The following is a 23448-nucleotide window of genomic DNA, read 5'->3' as shown; positions in this document are numbered from 1 at the left end:
TATGTATGATGAATAAGTCTAGAGATCTAATGTGTAGCATAATGACTATAGGCAGTAAAATTGTATACAGGATTCATGCTAAATGCATAGCTGTTCTTGCCTCAAAAACAAAAAAATGAGTAAGTATATGAAATGGTGGATATGTTAATTTGCTTCACTATAGTAACCTTTTTAACCTCATAATATCATATTATATCCCTTAAATATACAAAGCAAAATCTATTTAAAATAAAAATTAAAAAAACTCATGAATATTACATGAAGACATGGAAAGGTTTTTTATTTTTTACTTTATTTTTTATTTTTTCATCATATGGAAGGTCTGTCATCAGTATTGTTTTTTCTCTTCCATTTTGATGCTTTAACTTATGCCTATTGTCATTTTACTTTGTTGGTTATATAACATGAAATATTAAAATAAGATACAAAAATATAGACACCTGTTCCCATCATCATTAATAAAAGGAAGAAGATTGCAAGGGCATATTTAGGGCCAGTACATTAAAAGGCAATGTGAATCCATGCAACATACAATAACAGCAAAGAGAAGATGAATATGCAATAACAAAAGACTGAATTTTAAACATGTATTTCATATGAGGCAATTACAAGGACACAAATAATGCCTCTGAGATTGTATATGTCCATATTAATTAAGCTTACATTCTGTGCCAAGAATTAGGAAGATAAAGGAAGAAGAAAAAATCCTGGATCCCAAGTGATTTTAAGGATAATTTTTAAGGACATTCAAGATATTTTCTAGTAAAGGGTTTGTTATCTTCCCCGTGTCTTTAAATATATAGAGGTTACACAGAGATGTCTATGGATGTTCCCTTTATTTTACTTTATATATATATTTAAAGCAACATCTAATAGAAGCAGGAGGGAGTAACAGTATATCAAAAATCACACTGATCTATGAAAATCCACAAAGTGGATGAAAATAAAAAGGGGCCTTGTGTGAAGATGAATGAAGAACAAAACAGGGCAAAAAGGAGGGGGAAATAGAAATTACATCATTAAAACATTAGATTTAAATTTTTAAAAAACCTGAGTTCAACCCATATATACTATTTGTTATCCACATAAATTTGCATTTCAGTAGTCTTACCTTTAGCATTACCATCTGTGAAAAGGGAATGAGAATTATTGATGTATTTACCTTGCAGTACTGTAACAGATAAAACAAGATAATGGATGTAAGGGAACTCTCCCATCTATAACATAGTCTCACACACACATAAGTAGTTTTGTGATATATTATTTACTTAACATGTAGCATATTTTACATAATGTGATACTGAGAGGTGACAGCGTGCTGGCAGCTCTCACAGCCCTCACTCGCTCTTGGTGCCTCCTCGGCCTTGGCGCCCACTCTGGCCGCACTTGAGGAGCCCTTCAGCCCACCACTGCACTGTGGGAGCCCCCTTCTGGGCTGGCCAAGGCCAGAGCCGGCTCCCTCAGCTTGCGGGGAGGTGTGGAGGGAGAGGCGCCAACGGAAACCCGGGCTGCATGCAGTGCTTGCGGGCCAGCATGAGTTCCAGGTGGGAGTGGGCTTGGTGGGCCCCGCACTCAGAGCAGCCGGCTGGCCCTGCCGGCCCCAGGCAGTGAGGGGCTTAGCACCTGGGCCAGCAGCTGCTGTGCTCAACTTCTTGCTGGGCCTTAGCTGCCTCCCCGTGGGGCAGGGCTTGGGACCTGCAGCCCGCCATGCCTGAGCTCTCCCCCCCGTCATGGGCTCCTGCGTGGCCTGAGCCTCCCTGATGAGCACCACCCCCTGCTCCATGGCGCCCAGTCCTATTGACCACCCAAAGGCTGAGGAGTGCAGGCACACGGCGCAGGACTGGCAGGCAGCTCCACCTGTGGCCCCAGTACTGGATCCACTGGGTGAAGCCAACAGGGCTCCTGAGTCTGGCGGGGACCTGGAGAAACTTTATGTCTATCTAAGGGATTGTAGATACACCAATGGGCACTCTGTATCTAGCTCAAGGTTTGTAAACACACCAATCAGCACCCTGTGTCTAGCTCAGGGTTTGTGAATGCACCGGTCGACACTGTATCTAGCTACTCTGGTGGGGACTTGGAGAACCTTTGTGTCAACACTCTGTATCTAGCTAATCTAGTGGGGACGTGGAGAACTTTTGTGTCTAGTTCAGGGATTGTAAATGCACCAATCAGCACCCTGTCAAAAAGGACCAATCAACTCTCTGTAAAACAGACCAATCGGCTCTCTGTAAAATGGACCAATCAGCAGGATGTGGCTGGGGCCAGATAAGAGAATAAAAGCAGGATGCCTGAGCCAGCGGTGACAACCCGTTCGGGTCCCCTTCCACACTGTGGAAGCTTTGTTCTTTCGCTCTTTGCAATAAATCTTGCTGTTGCTCCCTCTTTGGGTCCACACTTCTTTTATGAGCTGTAACACTCACCACGAAGGTCTGCAGCTTCACTCTTGAAGCCAACAAGACCACGAACCCACGGGGAAGAACAAACAACTCCACACGCGCCACCTTGAGAGCTGTAACACTCACCACGAAGGTCTGCAGCTTCACTCCTGAGCCAGCGAGACCACGAACCCACCAGAAGGAAGGAACTCCGAACACATCTGAACATCAGAAGCAACAAACTCCGGACACGCCACCTTTAACTGTAACACTCACTGCAAGGGTCCGTGGCTTCATTCTTGAAGTCAGTGAGACCAAGAACCCACCAATTCCAGACACAATGTTTTCCTAAGAGACCTCAAAAGTAGCACAAAGGCAAGATTTAGCAGAGAAGATAGCTCTAGAAAGCTTCATTTTGATTTTTAACATATTAGGTTGGGGAAGGATAAACTGTGTTAAGTACTTTCTTTGTGGAGAACTTTATCTCATGGAATGTAAAAAAAAAAAAAAGTAAACCATTCTTAATTTAAGCTAATGAGCAACAACATTTGTGATATGAAAGCACTGGAAACATGAGAAAATATCCACGTGATCTGAGAAGGAAGACGTGCTATATTTATAAATATATGCTAAACACTTTTGGAGGGAAATTGGGAGAAAGTGTAAGCATATAATTATATAGTTTGAGACTCTTAAAGGAACATTACCTTAAGATATTCTCATAGTCTTCAAAAAATATGACCAATGAAATATTTGATGAAGTGGGAAGCATGCCAACTAGATCATAGTAACTGGACAGGGAGCACTAACCGAACTCAAAATTTTGAATATACAACAAATAATTTTTGCAGTACAATTATATCCCAAATATTTTATCTGGCAACCCTGTCTCTAGAGGGCAACACAACTTTTTTTTCTAACGCTTTTCTGGCTTACATTGTATCTTTTTCTGGGAGGGTAAGGAATAAAGAATGAAGAAATTACGCGCAAAGCCACAAACTACTGAGATTTGATTTCAGGCACTTTGCCAAAGATCGTTAAATGCTATAACCCATAGAATCACAAAACTGAAAAGAACCTTTATACAACTCCTGGGCAATTCCCTGATTTTAAGAGGAAAATGGAAGACTTGACTTCTCTGAGACAGAACATAATGAAATATAAAAATATTTATCACAGATACTGGTTGCTAAGGAAGTTTATGGAATCTACTTATAGTCATTCAGGATCACTTAATGGTAATTCTTACTGTGTATATGGGAGTGGAACGTAGGACTTCTTCAGGTACCTATTAGCTCAGGATGCCTATTTTTAAGCATTACTGGAGTCCCCCTTTAGTACAATCTCTTCACAGTTTTATAGCTCTATGTTTTTCACCTCATCAATCCTTAAAGTTCCAGTAACTTCATTACAAATAGTTGTGGGGATAATTTAAGCAAGTTCCAGATTCCTCTAATTTCCTTTTGCACAACTTCTTTTACAAAATAACCCATGCATGAGACACTTTGCAAATGTGACAGCTGAGGTTTTAAGCCTCTGCTGTAGTTAGAAACGCTTGTGACTAACCTTTAGAGAGCTGACTAAAACTAGGTACCCCTCAAGTAGATTGCAGTATTGTCATTGATTCTTTGTTGCTTGAATAACTTATATGAAACGAGAGTAATGTTTCTGGAATGTGATTATCTGACTTATAATTAGAGCCGTATGCCCCCAAAGCAGCACATTTTAAAAAAAACAACTGGAAAATTCTCTATGATCAACATATCTCCAACATTAGCATTTCTATAAAATCAACATTGATTGGACATTTCGTGAAGGAAGTCATAGAAACTAGCTAAATAAGCAAGTTCTTGCCATATCACAAGAGACCTTCCAGGATGTTTAACGTGGTTCCCTCGTTTAGTTTTGTATATTTCCTTTAAACGATTAGCCTTTCCAATGAAACGTGCAGGCAAAACCACAATATAGGTCCTACAATCTTTCGGGCTTCTACCTACCCAAAAGGGCCAGGTCTTAGGTAGGAAGCAAAGTCTCTTTTTTGCTTCTTGCCTAAGCACTGGTCCCTTAGAGTGACACTACTTTTTGATTTATTTTGATCACATGAATGAAAATCACTTCAAACTGAAATCCCATTGCAGAGATTTCACCTCAAACTGAAATCTCATTGCCTTCTAAGCTGGTTGTCATTTACCAAGGGAAGGGTTATCTCTACTCTGTCTAGAGGCTATTGTTTCTAGGCCTCACTTATCTGAGAGTGAGTTTATCTGTTCTAAAATCTGAAGAGCTATACAAATAAGGGATACATTCAGAACTTCTTTTTCCCCCCACTATTACCATTTTAATTCAATATTTTCTTGGAGATTTACAGATTCAAAAAATGTAATAATGTAAGAAAATGAAATGATTAGGACAGATATTAGAAAGAAATGATAAAATATTGGAATATTTATTTTTGCTCCTGTTTCTATCTCTTCATTTTTTTCTGCTTCCAACTTTTATTTTCGGTTCAGGGGATACATGTGCAAGTTTGTTTCATGGGTAAATTGTATGTTGCTGGGATCTGGTTTAAAAATTATTTTGTCACCCAGGTAGTGGGCATAACACCCTATAGGTACTTTTCATTCCTCATCCTACTCTCACTCTCTCCCCTCAAGTAGGTCCTGGTGTCTGTCATTCCCTTCTTTGTGTCCATGAGTGTTCTCACTTGTAAGCAGGAACATGCGATATTTGTTTTTCTGTTCCTATGTTAATTGCTTAGGATAATGGCCTTTAGCTACATCTGTGTTGCTGCAAAGGACATGATGTTGTTCTTTTTCTTAGCTGCAATGTATTTGTGTATATGTACCACACTTTCTTTGTGTAGTCCACTGTCGATGGGCATCTGTGTTGATTCCCTGTCTTTGCTATTGAAAGTAGGGCTGTGATAAACATATGTGTGCATATGTCTTTGTGGTGGAACAATTTATATTCCTTTTAATATATATTCAGTATTAGGATTACTGGGTTAAATAGTAGTTCTAAGTTCTTTGGGAAATCTTGAAACTGCTTTCCACAGTGGCTAAACTAATTTACATTCCCACCAGGAATATATAAACATTTTCTTTTCTCCCTAGGTTTGCCAGAGTCTGTTATTTTTTGACTTTTTAATAATGGTCATTCTGACTAGTGTGAGATGGTATCTCATTGGAGTTTTGATTTTATTTCTTTGATGATTAGTTGAGAATTGTTCATATGCCTGTTGACTGCCTATGTGTCTTCTTTTGAGAAGTTTCTCTTCATGCCTTTGCCCATTTTTTAAATGAGTTGTTTTTTGCTTGTTGAGTTGTTTAAGTTCCTTACAGATTCTGGGCTTAGACCTTTGTTGAATGCATAGTTTGCAAATGTGTTTGCCCATTCTGTGAGTTGTCTGTTTATTCTGTTGATAGTTTCTTTTGCTGTGCAAAACTCTTTAATTAAGTCCCACTTGTCCATTTTAATTTTTGTTGCAATTGCTTTTTAAGTCTTTATCATGAAATCTTTACCTATGTTCTGAATGATATTTCTCAGGTTTTCTTCAAGGGATTTTATAGTTTTAGGTTTTACTTTTAAGTTTTTAATTCATCTTGAGTTGATTTTTATGTATGGTGTAAACAAGGAGTCCAGTTTCAATCTTCTGCATATGGCTAGCCAGTAATCCCAGCACCACGTATCAAATAGGGTGCCCTTTCTGCATTGTTTTTTATTGATGATTTGGTGACGATCAGATGGTGTGTTCTTTTTTTGTGGTTCTCTAATCTTTCCCATTGGTCTGTGTGTCTGTTTTTGTGCCAGTACCATACTGTTTTGGTGACTGTAGCCTTGTAGTATAAAGTTTAGTACTGTGATGCGTCCAGCTTTGTTCTTTTTGCTTAGGATAGCTTTGGCTGTTCTGACTCATTGTTGGTTCCATATGAATTTTAGAGTAGTTTTTTTCTAATTCTGTGAACAATGTCCTTGGTAGTTTGATATGAATTGCATTGAATCTGTAAATTGCTTTGAGCAGTATGGCCACTTTAATGATATTGATTCTATTTATGAGCATGTAAACACCGTCTGTTTGTGTTATCCCTGATTTTTTTCCACAGTATTTTATAATTTTCACTGTAGAGATTTTTCAGCTCCCTGGTTAGCTATATTCCTAAACTCTTAAGAGACTAATAACGAGTTCTGAAATATAATCAGTAATAAAAAACTTACCAGCCAAAAAAAGTCCTGAACCTGACAGATTCACAGCCAAATTCTACCAACCAGATGTATAAAGAAGAGCTGCTGCAAATCCTCCTGAAATTATTCCAAAAACTGAGGATAAGGGACTCCTCCCTAACTTATTTTATGAAGCATTATTTTGATACCAAAGCCTTGCCAGAGACACAATGAAAAAATAAAACTTCAGGCCAGTTTTTTCTGATGAACATAAACAAAAAGATCCTCAACAAAATACTGGCAAATTTAATCCAGCAGCACATCAAAAAGCTAATCCACCAAAATCAAGTAGGCTTTATTCCTGTGATGCAAGGTTACTTCAACTGCATAAATGAATAAATGTGATTCATTACATAAACAGAACTAAAAACAAAAACCATGTAATTATCTCCATAGACACAGAAGAGGCTTTTGATAAAGTACAACATTCCTTTATATTATAAACTCTCAACAAACTAGTTATTGAAGGAAATTACCTTGAAATAGTAAGAGCTATCTGTGACAAACTCACAGCCAGCATCATACAGGTAAAAGCTGAAATCATTCCTGTTGAGAACTGGAATAAGACAAGGATGCCCACCCTCACCGCTTGAATTCAATATAGTTTTGGAAGTCATAGCCAGAGAAATAAGGGGAGAGAAAGAGATAAAAGGCATCCAAATAGGAATAGAGAACGTCAAACTCTCTCTTCACAGGTGATATGATTTTATCATTAGAAAACCTCATCATTTCTGCCCAAAGCCTCCTAGATCAGATAAACAACTTTAGTAAAGTTTCAGGATGAAAAACCAATGTACAAAAGTCAGTAGTGTTTGTATACACCAGTAACGTTCAAGCTGACAGCCAAATGAAGAATGCAATCTCATTCACAATAGCCACCCACAAGAAAGAGAAAACCTTCAGAATACAGCTAACCAGAGCTTCTGAAGATGAAGTTTGTATGACTTCCTTGATCTTTCTAGCAAAGGCCCCAATACTTCTGTGTTAATAAATGGGGAGCCAGATATATCAAGAGTAGAAGACACTTAATTGGGGGCCTCTTAGAGCTGAAAGAGCTCGTGAGTGCAAGTTATCTGATGATGTAATTTCCTCCATCATGAGGCCACTGGTGTAGGCTAAGAGAGAAAAGGCATTGTAGCAGGCTTGGGGACCATGGGCATTTGGCTACTACTTTATGTAACTTACTTATGCCTTCAGAGCCTACTCAGGACCCATCATGTATATATCACTTCTGTTGGATGATAGAGTGTTGCTATACATGCCAACTTTATGGCTTGGTATGTCAGAAAACACCCAGTTTATGAAGGGCAACTCAGGTCACATGGGAACTTGGTGACCCGTGGTTAAACATTCAGACTCTACTAAAGCCCAGTAGCAGGCCAAGAGCTATTTTTCAAAAGGTGAGTAGCTATCTGCAGATCATGGCAGGGCCTTGTTCCAAAATATGAAAGGCCTGCACTGTGATTCACCCACATGGGTTTGCCAAAGACTCCAAATGGCATTTCTATCTCTAAGTGACACTTTTAAGTAGCACAGGGTATGCTGGGTTATCTGGCCCAAGTGAAATAGCAGCTTGCACAGCCACCTGAACCTGTTGTAGAGCCTTCCTTTGATGGCCCCACTCAATGCTACAAGCTTTTTGGGTCACCAGGTAAATGAGATAGAACAGTATCTCCAAATAAAGAAAATATTGCCTCCCAAATCCAGAGAGGCCTATCAGGCATTGTGCTTCTTTATTGGTTCTAGGAGAGGCCAGTTGCAATGACTTTTCCTTCACCTTTGAAGAGATATTTCAACATGCCCCATACCACTAGACTCCTAGAAATTTCACTGAGGTAGAAGGCCTGTGCATTTTTTTGTATTTATTTCTCAACATGTGATATGTAAGTCTTTTACTAATGATAGAGTAGTTGCTATTTCTTGCTCACTAGTTCCAATTAACATAATGTCATCAATGTAATAGACAAGTGTGAAAGCTTGTGAAAGGGATAGGTGATCAGGATCCCTTTGAATTTAAGACCTGGGGCTGGCCAGTTTATATAATCCTGTGGTAGAACAGTGAAGTTATATTGTTGCCTTGCCAGCTGAAAACAGACCACTGCTGGTGTCTTTACTAATGGATATTGAGAAAAATGCATTTATCAGATCAACAGCTTCATACCAGTTACCAGAGGATGTGTTATTTGCCCAAGCAATGCAAACCTCATCTGGCACAGCAGCTGCAGTTAAAGTCACCACCTAATTAAGCTTATGATAATCCACAGTCATTCTTCAAGATCCATCTGTCTTCTTTACAGGCCATATAGCCAAGTTGAATGGAGAGGTGGTGGGAATCATCGCCCCTGTATCCTTCAAGTCCTTGAAGGTGACACTAATCTCTGCAGCCCTTCCGAGAAAGTGGTATCGCTTTTGGTTTACTATTTTCCTAGGCAGAGGGAATTCTAGTGGCTTCCGCTTGGCTTCTCCCACTATAATAGCACTCACTCTATAGTCAGGGAACCAATAAAGGAATTCGGCCAGCTGCTGAGCATATCTATTCCAATTGTATATTCCAGAACTTGAGAAATAACTATAGGATGGATTAAGGACTTACTGAGCCCACAGTGGGACAGACCTAAGCTAAAACTTCATTAATCACATGGCCTTCAGAAATCCCTCCTTGACTGGTAGAACACAGTGATGTTTGGGTTTCCTAGAATTTGCCTCAGTTCAGAGCCAGAGTCCAGTAGTTCCCAAAAGGTCTTATTTTTACCTTTTCCCCAGTGTACAGTTATTCTGGTAAAGGGCTATAGATCCCTTTGGGAAAGACTGGGAGAAAGATGAACAAAATAAGTTTTTGGTAGTGTACCAGAATCCTTCCTTGAGATAACCCTGACTCTCCTTTATTCTAGGGGTTCTGAATCTATAAATTGGCTTAAATCTGGGAATTCACTGAGGGGCTGTTACTTTCTGTTTTTATGCTTCAGGTTAAAGTTTTGTTCACTTGACCTTGAACTTTTCTGCTTCAGCAGATCAAGAAAGAATTTAGTAGGCTCCTACTATTTTCTATTCTATGTTTTTTGCTTCTAGGAGCACCGTAGTCATTTAGCCAACACCATAAGTCTGTGTGAGTAGATTATTATTACTGCTGCTTTGACTCTGCTCTCCATCATAATAATCATGCCCACCTTGTCTTTGGCAGTTGAGTGCTACCACTTGGCCCCTGCCACCCTAGGATCTCATTATTTCCTTTACATTTAGGTTTCCTAGTTCAGTTTCTGTAGTTCCCACTACAGACGAGAGAAGAGCAATTACAGAGCTCTTCAAGGATGCTGGGGCTCCCCTCAAAAATTTATTTCTCGTAGTATTGGTGAAAGTCATGTCTCTTGGGCCCTCTCAGTATGGGTGAGTAGGTCTTAAATGACGGAGGTACTCTAACAGTTCTGTCTTCCTAAGCCTTTGAATACCTTCCTATATATTAAACCAAAGCATTTCTAGAATATCTAATTTGCTCACTGTGTACCACCTTTTGGTCCATGTTTTAGCCAACCAACCAAACAATTATAATCCTTCCTAATTCCCTGAACTGCAACATTAAGTGCAGAATCTCTGTTTTGTGAGTCCATGTCAATATATTCATCCTAATCCAACTCGTTTCTTCCACCATTATCCCACAGCCACAGCTTTAGCATCCATTTAAACATGTTTTCCCACTTTCTCTGTGTATAAATTAGAAAACTCAAGTAGTTGTTTTGGAATGTAACATACTTTATGTGTTATACTTTGTACCTCACCTTTGGAGGCCTGCTGATACTTGAGCCTTGTCATAGATGTAGAAACAAAGAGAGGCTGGGAGATGGGTCCTGAAGAGAATTGGTATTGTCTTTCATGGCAGCTGCTTCAGGGGAGGCCATTATACTGTCCTTAGGAGGTGGAAAAGCCAATACCACTATGAATATAGATGCCACAGCCAAAGGGTGGGGAGACCAATTTCACTAGAAAAAAAAACTAATCAGAATTTAGAGGTTCAATGTAACTAGCTTCATCAGGGTCTTCCCACACATCTCAATCCCAATTTATAGGATCCCATTATTTTCCAATCAATACCCTCACTTCAGCAGCACCTGGCCTTTGAGGCTGGGGGTTCAACTTGCATTGTAATCAGCCAGTCACAGGATGAGATTCTCTGTTGGATCTCCAGCAGTCTCAGCTCTGTGGTTATAGGAGCCAAGGGTCTCCTTCAATATGTGGTGTTTGAGCTGCACATCTGAATCCCTGAGCTCATCCTTTTCTTCCACCACTTTGGCAACATTAGGAGCAACCAGCCAAACTTACTATATTTGTTAGTTTTCCAAAAGCCACCCAGTTGCTTGTGACAGAGCAGGAGCATCGCCATCTTGGACAAGCCTCTCATTCTAAAGTTCACCTTAATAAAAAACCACCTAAATCCAAAGGTCATCAGCCTAATGGCTAAGGACGGCATGACCATAAATCATAAATAATATCTCCAACCAGAAACATTCCAAACTCCTCCCCAACCGGAGACATGCGCTAGCCCCGAGATAACCCCTCTCCAGCCGGGAAGATACCAGTCTGGAGATAACCCCCTTCTGGCTGGAAAGATGCCTGGCCCAAGGTAAACTCCCCTCCACCCAGAAACATTCCAACCCCGCCATAAAACTTCTCCTGCAAACAGGAACATTCCAAACTTCTGATAAGCCCCCTTCACCCTAAAACAAATATATACTCTTAGTCTACGAGAGAAAGCGTTCCTGACCACAGTCGGCCAGGAGCTTCTCTTAAGTTTTAACTAAAGAAAACCTGTCTTTGACTGCCAAGCCATGTTTTGTGTTTCTTTCCTCTTTCTTTAATTCTTACACCTTGCTTATGGTTGGAACTGTTGGTTGATTTGTGGTTGATTAGGTGTATCCAATGCAGATGTTTTGTGTATCTCTATTGCCAGATTATGCCATGGACTGTCAGTGCTCTATTACTGGAAATAGAGTCATTAGCACCTTAAATCTAATCAAATTAGAGACAATTCTAGAAAGCCCAGAGTCAATTTAGAAAACTTATCCTTAAAATTCTGTTACTCTGCAGTCACTCTAGGTATCAAAATCTGTCCTAGAGTTCTCCAGAGAATGAGAAGAATTAGGATGGATGTGTTATAAGGAATTGTCTCACATGCTTATGGAGGCTGAGAAGTCCCACAATCTGCTGTCTGCAAGCTGGAGACCTAGGAAAGCTTGTGGTGTAAATTCCAGGTTGATTCTGAATGTCTGAGAACTAGGAGCACTGATAGTGTAAGCCTCAGTCCAAGGGCAGGAGAAGACTGATGTCTCAGTCTGAGTGTCAGGGGGAGATAGAGAAAGAGAGAATTCAAACTTATTTTACCCTTTTCTTCTGTTTGAGGCCTCAGTGGATGGGTTGGTCGATGGTCACCCTCATTGGGGAGGACAACGTGCTTTACTCAATCCACCCATTCTAGTGTAATCCCTTCCAGAAATGCCCTCATAAACAAACCCAGAAGTAAAATTTAGCCAGATATCTGGGCATCCCATTGCCCAGTCACATTGATACATGAAATTAGCTATAACATTGGCTGTGAGAATGCCTTACAAGAATTCCAGGTTCAATATATATAGAAGTACTTTCAGTAACATCTCCTCTTAGTCAGTATAGAATTGCTTGATTAATCATCTGAAGGTGAAGGTCTTAGGCAATCCAATAGGTTTTGCCATCATAAATGATCCCTGATCTGTCAAGGGCGCAATAGGGATTCTTACCACAAATGCTGACACCTACTTCTGGGAGTTAATCAGGCATGTTTTATAGGATCTTGTGATAGCTGAAATATTTAAAGAGTTTAAGATCCTCTGGCTCTGCACTGATTTGACCTATGTTATCTCATTTTACTGGTATAAACCCCAGAATCAAAAATAAAAAAGAAGCCATCTTTCTTGTAGTGTATAGTGCAGACTTGGGTGAACACCAATAAACATCACTGGGTGCAAACTGGAACTCACAGGCAAGAGAATCAACAGATACAAGGATCCCGTTTTTTCAGTGTCCTGTGGAAAGGACTGCTTGCATTTGAGCGCTGCTATATGCTGCATGGGGATGGGCTCCAGGAGAGGAACTTCAACACCTGTTGTTCTTTTTACACTGGGCTAGTGTTTAGAGTGCAGACTTTGTTGCATGGAAGGAAATGGACAATTTGGATTTAGGTGCCAGCCGTTTAGTTGAGTGTTAGAAAAACAACTGCCCAACACTTTAGAATTTTGGAGGTTCCTGGTCACTTTTGAGTTTAGAAGGATGGGAGCATTTAGTTCTAGCTAGCTAACTACAAACAGCCCAGAAGAAGCTCTCAACGTTATTTACCAGTTTGTCCAGTGTGAAGTGAAAGAGACAAGTAAAAATACCAAGGTGAGTTAAGATTCACCTATAAACTTAAAACCAATCACTTTTGTTCAAAATAACATTTGTTTACATTAGAATTATAAAATGTCATGTTTATGTCCTCATGTTATTTCTACTTAAAAATGTGGGTTACTGTTGCCAGCCATGGTGGCTCACGCCTGTAATCCTAGCACTTTGGGAGGCCAAGGCGGGCAGATCACGAGGTCAGGAGATCGAGACCATCCTGGCTAACATGGTGAAGCTCCGTCTCTACTAAAAAAAAAAAAAAAACGAAACATTAGCCGGGCGTGGTGGTGGGCACCTGTAGTCCCAGCTACTCGGGAGGGTGAGGCAGGAGAATGGCGTGAACCCAGGAGGCGGAGCTTGCAGTGAGCCGAAATTGCGCCACTGCCCTCCAGCCTGGGCGGCAGAGCGAGATTCTGTCTCAAATAGACAAACAAACAAAAATCTGGGTTACTGTTACATAATATTAGGACTTCAGGCATTAGCTGAGGCTAAAACAAACTTCTCTCATGAAATGGACCGAAGTTCACAGTAAAATTTCACTCTCACTGGAATTTCAGTCTCAGAAAAGTGGTAATAAACCTAGGGTTTGATTCTTAAGCAGCAAGTATCAGGTATTATCAAAATTAGGAGGTTAATAGAAATGATGGTTGGCCATGTGACTCATCAGACCCCAGTAAGACTGTTAATATATTGCCTTCTTTGACCAGATTTGCCGCAGGAATACTAAAGTCCAGGTGGATATGGGGACCCAGAACAGATACAGGCTAAAAATAATTAGAATTAATTGGAAGGTGAAATACTAAAAGTTAAAAATACAATTTGGGATGACTGTAATTGTCTTTGTCTTAGGTGAAAGAGTCCTAAATTGGGATAGTGGCAGTGACAATGGAAAAGTAGCAACAATAAGATAAGCCCAGCAATAATAAGTAATAAATTACCTGTATAAATATATTTGAGTTTTGAAAATGAAGTGACCAGACTTACTGCTCAAAAACATATAATTCAAAATGAGGCACTGATGTATGTATGAGTGAATAAAAGATTCAGGAGTCTGGCTCTTCAGGAGCTATTTATCTGCCTCTTTCTTCTCAAATAAAATAAAACCAAATAAATTTAGCATGCAAACTGTTAATCATCTGCAGAGCCAACCTTAGGTTAGAATTTAATAAATATTTGTGGAGTAAGTTAACAGAATCACAAGGAATACACCTAAGACAGATAAATTGCTCGTTCTGTTCCTGCTTCAGATTTTTGTTTCTTGAGTCTAAGCAGACATCATGGTGTAAAGATGTGCTTAGATAGCAGATATAAAAATTATAGAGTAGTACCTTTTCACGTAAAGTATATTTGATTTCAAGATGTGTGGATATCTAAAACCAAGTTTTTGCTGTTTTTTTTTTAACAAACCTACATAATTTTTTGACAGAAAAAAATTATTTCCTTCAGTTACTAAGTCACAATTCCAGAGAGAGTCTCACTTTTATTATGTTTTTAAAATCCTAAGAATTGTCACCTACATTGGAAATATTTGCTAAACCTGAACTTTCAAAATGTTAGTAGGATACACTTTAATTGAATCTATAAAAGTAATTCCCCAAAGAGTATACCTTTGACTAGTTTACAGAAACCAATTCAGGATTTACAGAGGAAAATAAATAAATAAAACTGAAAAAACGACTGGTCTTCCTTTGTTCAGCTTAATGTTTAAAATTTGAAAGACTTAGGAATTAAACTTTAGTGATTCATGTGGATGGCAATTCGCTCTTTTTGTTTTTCACTTGGAACAGTTGGAGTGTATATCTCTATTCCATTTTATATGGTTCACTCCAACGGTCCAGGAATGTCATGAACAGTAATATGCCAACTAGAAGTTCTTGGATTTCCACGGTAGTCGTGAGCAGTGGTAGATCAATGAAATTAACAGATAACTCAAAAAGATATTTTTATTAAATAAACAGTGTTAATATTCCTAGACAAGATTTAAAAAAATTTTTTGAGATTATTTTTGTGATGGTTGTTTTTGACCAGAACTAGCATAACAAGTTGGAGAAGCATAATATTGGTCTTTGGTGTTCTGTGATTCTATAGACTTGTTTTACTTGTTTTGAACTTTCCTATACTTGAGTCTTATCTGATAACAATTCAGATAGACAATTTAGTAGTCAAAGAAGAAGCAACTGGAGAACACAAGTAAAATAGCCTTGATAATCTATACACTAGCTAATCAACTTCCTAATTTTTGAATGTTGATTGGATTCATAGACTGTGAAATGGAGTTCTGTAAAGTTTTCTTAACTAAACCTCAACTTAATTTTGCTCTTCTATAAAAAATTTGCCCATGTTTGTGAAGTTCAGAAACAAAATACTAAGTTGAAATACACCAGGGTTGACTTAGGTCCCAAAGCAGAAAATGGAACAAGCAGATATTTTAGGAAACAGGCCGAGTCAGCATGGTGCTTATTAGAAATGGTTATCTGCACACCTAAATCTCTCTACCACCCTGAGGATAAATAATTTTGTTCTATGAATCATCTCATTCGCTGACTTAGATCAATGTAAGTTTATGGTTTCCATCAAAAGGTAGATGAAATCATGTTTTCCAAGCACTTCTCTGTTTGTTTGTTTGTTTTCCTGTAGCATTTCATTAATCTGGAACGATGTGAGTTTACTATTAGCTTTGCTTTGATCATTATCCTCATTTTGTGTCTTCTAAAAATAAGTTATATATACACATACATAAATTGATTTCTATGTGTAGAGATATACATCTGTAAATATGTATGTAGATAAAAATATTTTATCAATTGTAGTGAAACCAAGGATTCTAAACATTACCATTTGAGTCAAAGCATGTTGGCTAGGAATTCTTTTTACATTTATAACTTCTTATTTTAAATTTCTGACTCCTTACAAATAGCCATTTTACTTGAAATAGATTTTAACTGAGAAATGACCCCTAGCTGTTAAAAAATGTCATATGTTTAACAAGATAAGGCTTTTCAAGAACGCATTATTGTCATCAAAACTCACTAAAACTTTTCCTTGGATAATCTTAGTTATGTGTGATTTTTTATTGTCTATCAAAGAAATAACATTGTTTTTTCAGTTCAGATTTTAAGATGTTATGCAATATTGAGTATTGTTTGGTTCTATTTATCTTTGATTTAAATATAATGGGACTGAATATAAATGACCAATCATATTAAACATGATATACCATGAAATATGGAGCTTCTTTCTTATTTCATACTTTGTTTTACATGCTACTCTACTACGTTTTCCTTTACTTTTTTTCTCTGGTTTTGCTTTTGTTATTTTCTCAATCTGTAAACAAGTCTGTGTGCCCAGCTGAGTTTGTTGAAAGCCTTGGTCTCTGAAGTCCTAAATGCAAGAAAGCTATAGAGGAAGGAGTTGGGGATCGGAGGCCATACACATTAAGACTGCAAGCTATCCAAGATAAATTGAGTAAGTGAGAAGACATAATTCATATGGTGGGATGACATGGGTGGTCAGCAATTAGATAAATAAAGCCTCTAAAATTCGGTTGACTAAAACCCCAGGAAAGGAAAAAGGCAGAACACACAAAGTAAGTAGAGCCAAGGCAAGCTGTGAACCATTACAGATTCATCTCCAGCCTCCCTGGGCAGCTCAATAAGTCTTGCTGAGCAGGTGCCTAGGTCTTTGTGTATCAAGGCTCTGCTAGACACTGTCTCCTTAGCCTTTGCGTCTCAAATGTTATCTCTTCAGTAGAGTCTCTTCAGTATCCCCAAAGCTACAGTTAATCTGTTCCTCAATACTTTATCAGTTCCCATTTTATTTTTTTCTCTCTAATGTTATTCAGTCAACATTGAGCACCTACAGTGTGCCAACCATTCTGGTGAAAGTACCAAATGAGGTATGAAAGAGCTGTCACATGTCTCTCTCTTTTTTTTTATTTTTTTTATTTGAGACGGAGTCTCACTCTTGTTGCCCAGGCTGGAGTGCAATGGCGCGATCTCGGCTGATTGCAACTTCTGCCTCCTTGGTTCAAGCGATTCTCCTGCCTCAGCCTCCCGAGTAGCTGGGATTATAGGCATGCTCCACCATGCCTGACTAACTTTGTATTTTTAGTAGAGACAGGGTTTCTCCATATTGGTCAGGCTGGTCTCAAACTCCCGACCTTAGGTGATCTGCCTGCCTCGACTTCCCAAAGTGCTGGGATTACAGGCATGAGCCACCGTGCCTCGGTATCGTATTTTTTTTTAACATCTTTTTTTTAACTTTTTATTCCTGATAAGTTTATTTAAATATTTATTACCAACAATTCTTTATCACTAAATTTCTACTTTCAGGCTTACAATATTTACAGTTACTTTTTTTTTTTATTATACTTTAAGTTTTAGGGTACATATGCACAATGTGCAGGTTTGTTACATATGTATCCATGTGCCATGTTGGTGTGCTGCACCCATTAACTCGTCATTTAGCATTAGGTGTATCTCCTAATGCTGTCCCTCCCCCCTTCTCCCACCCCACAACAGTCCCCAGAGTGTGATGTTCCCTGTCCTGTGTCCATGTGTTCTCATTGTTCAATTCCCGCCTATGAGTGAGAACATGCGGTGTTTGTTTTTTTGTCCTTGCGATAGTTTACTGAGAATGATGGTTTCCAGTTCCATCCATGTCCCTACAAAGGACATGAACTCATCATTTTTTATGGCTGCATAGTATTCCATGGTGTATATGTGCCACATTTTCTTAATCCAGTCTATGGTTGTTGGACATTTGGGTTGGTTCCAAGTCTTTGCTATTGTGAATAGTGCCGCAATAAACATACGTGTGCATGTGTCTTTATAGCAGCATGATTTATAATCCTTTGGGTATATACCCAGTAATGGGATGGCTGGGTCAAATGGTATTTCTAGTTCTAGATCCCTGAGGAATCACCACACTGCTTCCACAATGGTTGAACTAGTTTACAGCCCCACCAACAGTGTAAAAGTGTTCCTATTTCTCCACATCCTCTCCAGCACCTGTTGTTTCCTGACTTTTTAATGATCTCCATTCTAACTGGTGTGAGATGGTATCTGATTGTGGTTTTGATTTGAATTTCTCTGATGGCCAGTGATGATGAGCATTTTTTCATGTGTCTGTTGGCTGCATAAATGTCTTCTTTTGAGAAGTTTATGTCCTTCGCCCACTTTTTGTTCATGTCCTTTGCCCACTTTTTGATGGGGTTGTTTGTTTTTTTCTTGTAAATTTGTTTGAGTTCACTGCAGATTCTGGATATTAGCCCTTTGTCAGATGAGTAGGTTGTGAAAATTTTCTCCCATTGTGTAGGTTGCCTGTTCACTCTGATGGTAGTTTCTTTTGCTGTGCAGAAGCTCTTTAGTTTAATTAGATCCCATTTGTCAATTTTGGCTTTCGTTGCCATTGCTTTTGATGTTTTAGACATGAAGTCCTTGCCCATGCCTATGTCCTGAATGGTATTGCCTCGGTTTTCTTCTAGGGTTTTTATGGTTTTAGGTCTAACATGTAAGACTTTAATCCATCTTGAATTAATTTTTGTATAAGGTGTTAGGAAGCGATGATCCAGTTTCAGCTTTCTACATATGGCTAGCCGGTTTTCCCAGCACCATTTATTAAATAGAGAATCCTTTTCCCATTGCTTGCTTTTGTCAGGTTTGTCAAAGATCAGATAGTTGTAGATATGCGGCATTATTTCTGAGGGCTCTGTTCTGTTCCATTGATCTATGTCTGTTTTGGTACCAGTACCATGCTGTTTTGGTTACTGTAGCCTTGTAGTATAGTTTGAAGTCAGGTAGCATGATGCCTCCAGCTTTGTTCTTTTGGCTTAGGATTGACTTGGCGATATGGGCTCTTTTTTGGTTCCATATGAACTTTAAAGTAGTTTTTTCTAATTCTGTGAAGAAAATCATTGGTAGCTTGATGGGGAGGGCATTGAATCTATAAATTACCTTGGGCAGTATGGCCATTTTCACAATATTGATTCTTCTAACCCATGAGCATGGAATGTTCTTCCATTTGTTTATATCCCCTTTTATTTCATTGAGCAGTGGTTTGTATCATATTGTTTAAATCGACTCAATTAGGCTTTAAACCACCATTCCAAAAGGATGCTAGGAAATTCCTTATCAGTTCTTCTTAGTCTTCCATTGTTTCCTAAGATCACACAAGGAGAATTTGCAATGCTCAGAAGATGGAAGAAAGCTACTGCCTGTTCTCTCTGTCATGGTTGTTAGTATCATCATCTTTTCCAAGTTCACAGCAGACCCTGGAAGTCCAGGAACTCTCTCTTTTATGCCACATAGGAGGGTGGGTTCTTTGCTCAGATTCAAACTTCTTATACTATCCTCCTATCATACTCTCTTAGGTCTGGCTACCTCTTTAGGGACCAACTATGGTCTGTACTACTGAAGAAACCTACAGGCATCTTTTTCTCTAGCCAGGCATGCCTACCTTGCTACTTTCCTCCCTAAGATACCTGACATAATCTCCTCAGTGATTTTAGGCTTTTTATAAAAGGCAGGCTTCTTCAGGCTACTTTTACTTCCTACCAGGCTGTAAACCCTAATGGGAAGAATTACAAAGCTAGATTATCTCAGCAAAATGAGAAAAGAAAAAATATATATCTGAACCTCTCAAAAATGTATTTGTCAGTCTAAAATGGAAGACAGATATTGTACAAGTGACTATTATACATGAGAAAAATAATTGTAATGCACCCAGAAAATTTATTCCTAGAAGCAAAATAAGTAAGCATGCCAATATTTAGCTACATTTGTGCCCATCACAGCATTACTTACTTACTAAAGCCAAAAACAAAAACAACAACAACAGCAGACACCAGGAATCAACATTAGTGTTCAACAATGGAAGTCTGCATTACGTAGGTACATGAGTATCATCAGAATTTTGACATTAACATGAGAAGATGTTCATAATATATTTTAGGTGCAAAAATAAATTATAAAGATCATGAATGGCAAGATACTTTCCAATATTTTACCAGTGGTTATGACTAAGTAGCCTGGCTGGTGGGAATTCAGGAGTTTTCAGTTTTACTCTTTTGTTCACTTGCATGTTTTCATTTTTTTAAATCAAGGAATGTATATTTTCTTTTAACCATGAAAATAAAAGCAAAAAGAACTATTTTGAATTTCAAAAAAAGAACTAGTAGCTTCTATCTATTGCATTTAACTGTGTCAGTCACTTTGAATCAGCATTTTTCATGCATTATTTATATTCTTCTTACCAATCCTGAGAAATAGGTATAGAAAGATGAATTTTTTTTCTGTTTATTTCCCTTTTTTGTTCCCCATAAGAGAGAGTATTAGATTGGTGGATGGAGAGGCCATGTTTCCTCCTAGGCAGGGTTGCTGTATGGTAACAGATTGCTCTCCCATGGGTTGCTCCCCTTCTCTATTCATGTGGTTAGGTGAAGACCTCCCATCCCCTGTCCACCCAGGCTTTCTTTTATCCTTGTCCTTCTATTAATATCTTAACATGCTTGTCATTGCTTTTAATTTGGGTAGAATATGGCAATAAAGTGAGCATAAAAAGGCTTTACACGTATGAATGATATGAAGAAATCTAATCTTTTAAAAGATGTATGTTCAGTGATTTCCATACAAACATCAAATTGCTGTATGATAGCCGGGTGCGGTGGTGGGCGCCTGTAGTCCCAGCTACTCGGGAGGCTGAGGCAGGAGAATGGCATAACCCAGGAGGTGGAGCTTGCAGTGAGCTGAGATCGCACCACTGCACTCCAGCCTGGGTGACAGAGCAAGACTCCGTCTCAAAAAAAAAAAAAAACAAAAAACAAAATTGCTCTATCAGATTTTGTGGAATTCTTTCACATCAATGTTTTCAACAAGAATAGAGATTTTTTTTTAATGAAAGCAGTATTGTATTACTTTTAAATTTTTGGTAGTTGTTTCTACATCATTGATGGCATACCTTTCCTCAACAGGTTCTCATCTGCTCAATATTCATGGGAGTGTAGTTCTACTGATTTGTCAATATACGAGACAATAGCTGCACAAGCAATCAGACATAAAATGCTAAAGTCTGTGCCTTATCTGAGAATAATGCTATTTAAATATATTTTTAAAACTCTTTGGAGTAATGAAATAGATTCTAAAAATTTGTTTGCATATCTTTATATAGTTTCTTTGTAATTTCATGCCAGATTTGTGCATGCGCCTTAAACATATTATGATTTAATTATTTCCCTTAGTAAACACTTTTAGCTGAAAGAAATTTTGAAAAGAAAAATAATTTGTTGTGAAGTGAAATATGATAAACTGTCAGGATCAAGGAGCTAATATGTGATGATATTAAGTATTTTACAAATACAAAACTGTATAAGCAGCACTTCTGGATGGCATTAAGTATAAAGCTAAGCAATCAACACTTATTCATAAGACAATTAAGTGACGAGTATTAGGACATGTCTTTGCAAAATTGATCCTTCTGTGGATCTTGGGGTTGAGAATTTTACTTCAGGTAGTTATCAGTAATATAGAAATAGATCATTTACTTGATTAAAGCTTCTTTTCTAAGTCTTTTTTGAGACAGTCTTGCCCTGTCACCCAGGCTGGAGTGCAATGGTGCTATCTTGGCTCACTGCAACCTCCGCCTCCCGGGTTCAAACCATTCTCCTGCCTCAGCCTCCTGAGTAGCTGGGATTACAGGCATGTGCCACCATGCCTAGCTAATTTTTGTATTTTTAATAGAGACGGAGTTTCACCATTTTGGCCAGGCTGGTCTCGAACTCCTGACCTCGTGATCCGTCTGCCTCGGCCTCCCAAAGTGCTGGGATTACAGGCATAAGCCACCGCACCTGGCCCTTATCTGTCTTTTTAATCTTTAATATCTAAGGCTAAATTAGATATTAAATTAGTATTACTTTTTATTAAATTTGTGTATTATTTTATTTTACAAAATAGTATTTTTTGTAATGCACAGCCTGATTTTTGTCTACTCATTATATGTTTTTCTGATACAAATATCCTCTCCTTTGTAATTTTGCCCCTCTCTTATTCCATGAGGTTCTGATGAGACTGCTATTCAAAAAAGTAACTGGGTTATGTAGCAGAGTTGTGACATAACTGATGTCTGGCTGTGATTTGGAAGTACATGTAACCTAAAACAAGTGAGTTAGAACTTTTGATGAGATATACACAGACAATGGGAAACAGAAAATAAGTTCATGATACTGTCCCAATCATGTCATCTGCCAAAAGACAGGACTTGCCTTAGTAGAAGAGGAGGAAACCATAAAGAGAAGTAAAGCTGCCAAATTCAGAGTCCTGATAATATCTGATTGTTTGATGTCTGATGCAGGTACCACCCCTAACTTTCCCAGTTGTGTGAGTCAGTTACTTTCTTTTCTTCTTCTTTCTTTTCTTCCTTGTTTCTTCTTTCTGCCCTGCCCTGCCCTGCCCTGCCCTGCCCTTTTTGTTTAAGCTAGTTTGACTTTTGTTCATATCATTTGCAAACAAAATGTTATTTGGCCTCACGGAATGGGCCTAGCATGTGTGAGTTTTCCTTAGGAACACCTGGCTTGAAAGAAAGCTTTAAGTAAACAGAAAAATAGGATGATCCCCTCTGTAGATGTAGTCATTCTCCTTCCTTAGTAAAGCCAAGGTTTATTAGTGGGCTTATTTTCAAAATGGCAGAATAGGGCAAGCATGGAAGTGTAATACATGTATTAATAATATGGATTTCTCACTTACCACCAGTGACCTAGCTACTAGTAATGTGACTGTCTAGTTTTCTGAAATCACTGATAAGCAAAGGATCCCTGTTATGAAATGATAGTTCGAAGACATCAGCCAGCTACCTGGTTACAGGTCAATTACACTGACCTTTTTCCATTTTACAAAAGTGAGCAATCTGTAGTTTCTAAAGTACTTCTTTTGGATTTGGTTGTGTTTTTCAGCCTGTAATGCTTCTGTCAAAGCCTTTACTCATGGGTTTACTGAATGTTCTAAACAGTGTTGCAATATTCCACTCAAATCACTCTCATCTTCTAATTTACTTTACAGTGGAAAAAAAGCAGTACAAGGGACTAATACTTGTTTGTTCATGTACCCCATTTTTAGTGGAGTTTCATTTAGAATATGTGATTATCATTTAGCGTTATCAGGTTATCACTTAGAATTATTTTATTGGTGAATAAAGAACTAAGCCAAATATAATATTGTGTCCGGAATTGGTGGGTTCTTGGTCTCACTGACTTCAAGAATGAAGCTGCGGACCCTCACGGTGAGTGTTACAGTTCTTAAAGATGGTGTGTCCAGAGTTTGTTCCTTCAGATGTTCATATGTGTCTGGAGTTTCTTCCTTCTAGTGGGTTCGTGGTCTCCCTGACTTCAGTAGTGAAGCTGCAGACCTTCGCGGTGAGCGTTACAGCTCCTAGAGGCAGAGCATCTTGAGTTGTT

At 38.5% G+C, this 23448-nt stretch overlaps 1 protein-coding gene across 14 annotated transcripts in view; it reads left to right on the top strand.

Moving 5' to 3' along the window:
- The window catches only part of COX7B2 (cytochrome c oxidase subunit 7B2), a 176990-nt gene that overhangs the window by 105546 nt on the left and 47996 nt on the right, over window positions 1-23448 (top strand). For 3 of the 14 annotated variants that reach the window (XM_055245730.2, XM_055245735.2, XM_055245729.2), the window contains one exon: window positions 16340-16469. The exons of 9 other annotated variants lie outside the window; for them this stretch is intronic. The gene's annotated coding sequence lies outside the window, so the exon portion shown is untranslated. Of the gene's footprint in view, window positions 1-16339; window positions 16470-22075; window positions 22159-22249; window positions 22350-23448 lie in introns of those variants that run through there. 2 more of the 14 variants (XM_063619503.1, XM_055245731.2) reach the window with 2 other exon arrangements.

This window comes from Symphalangus syndactylus, chromosome 16 (assembly GCF_028878055.3).
Source record: "Symphalangus syndactylus isolate Jambi chromosome 16, NHGRI_mSymSyn1-v2.1_pri, whole genome shotgun sequence".
Classification (NCBI taxonomy): Eukaryota; Metazoa; Chordata; class Mammalia; order Primates; family Hylobatidae; genus Symphalangus; species Symphalangus syndactylus.
Note: the sequence above shows the minus strand (reverse complement) of the source record. Positions and strands in the feature narration are given on the sequence as shown.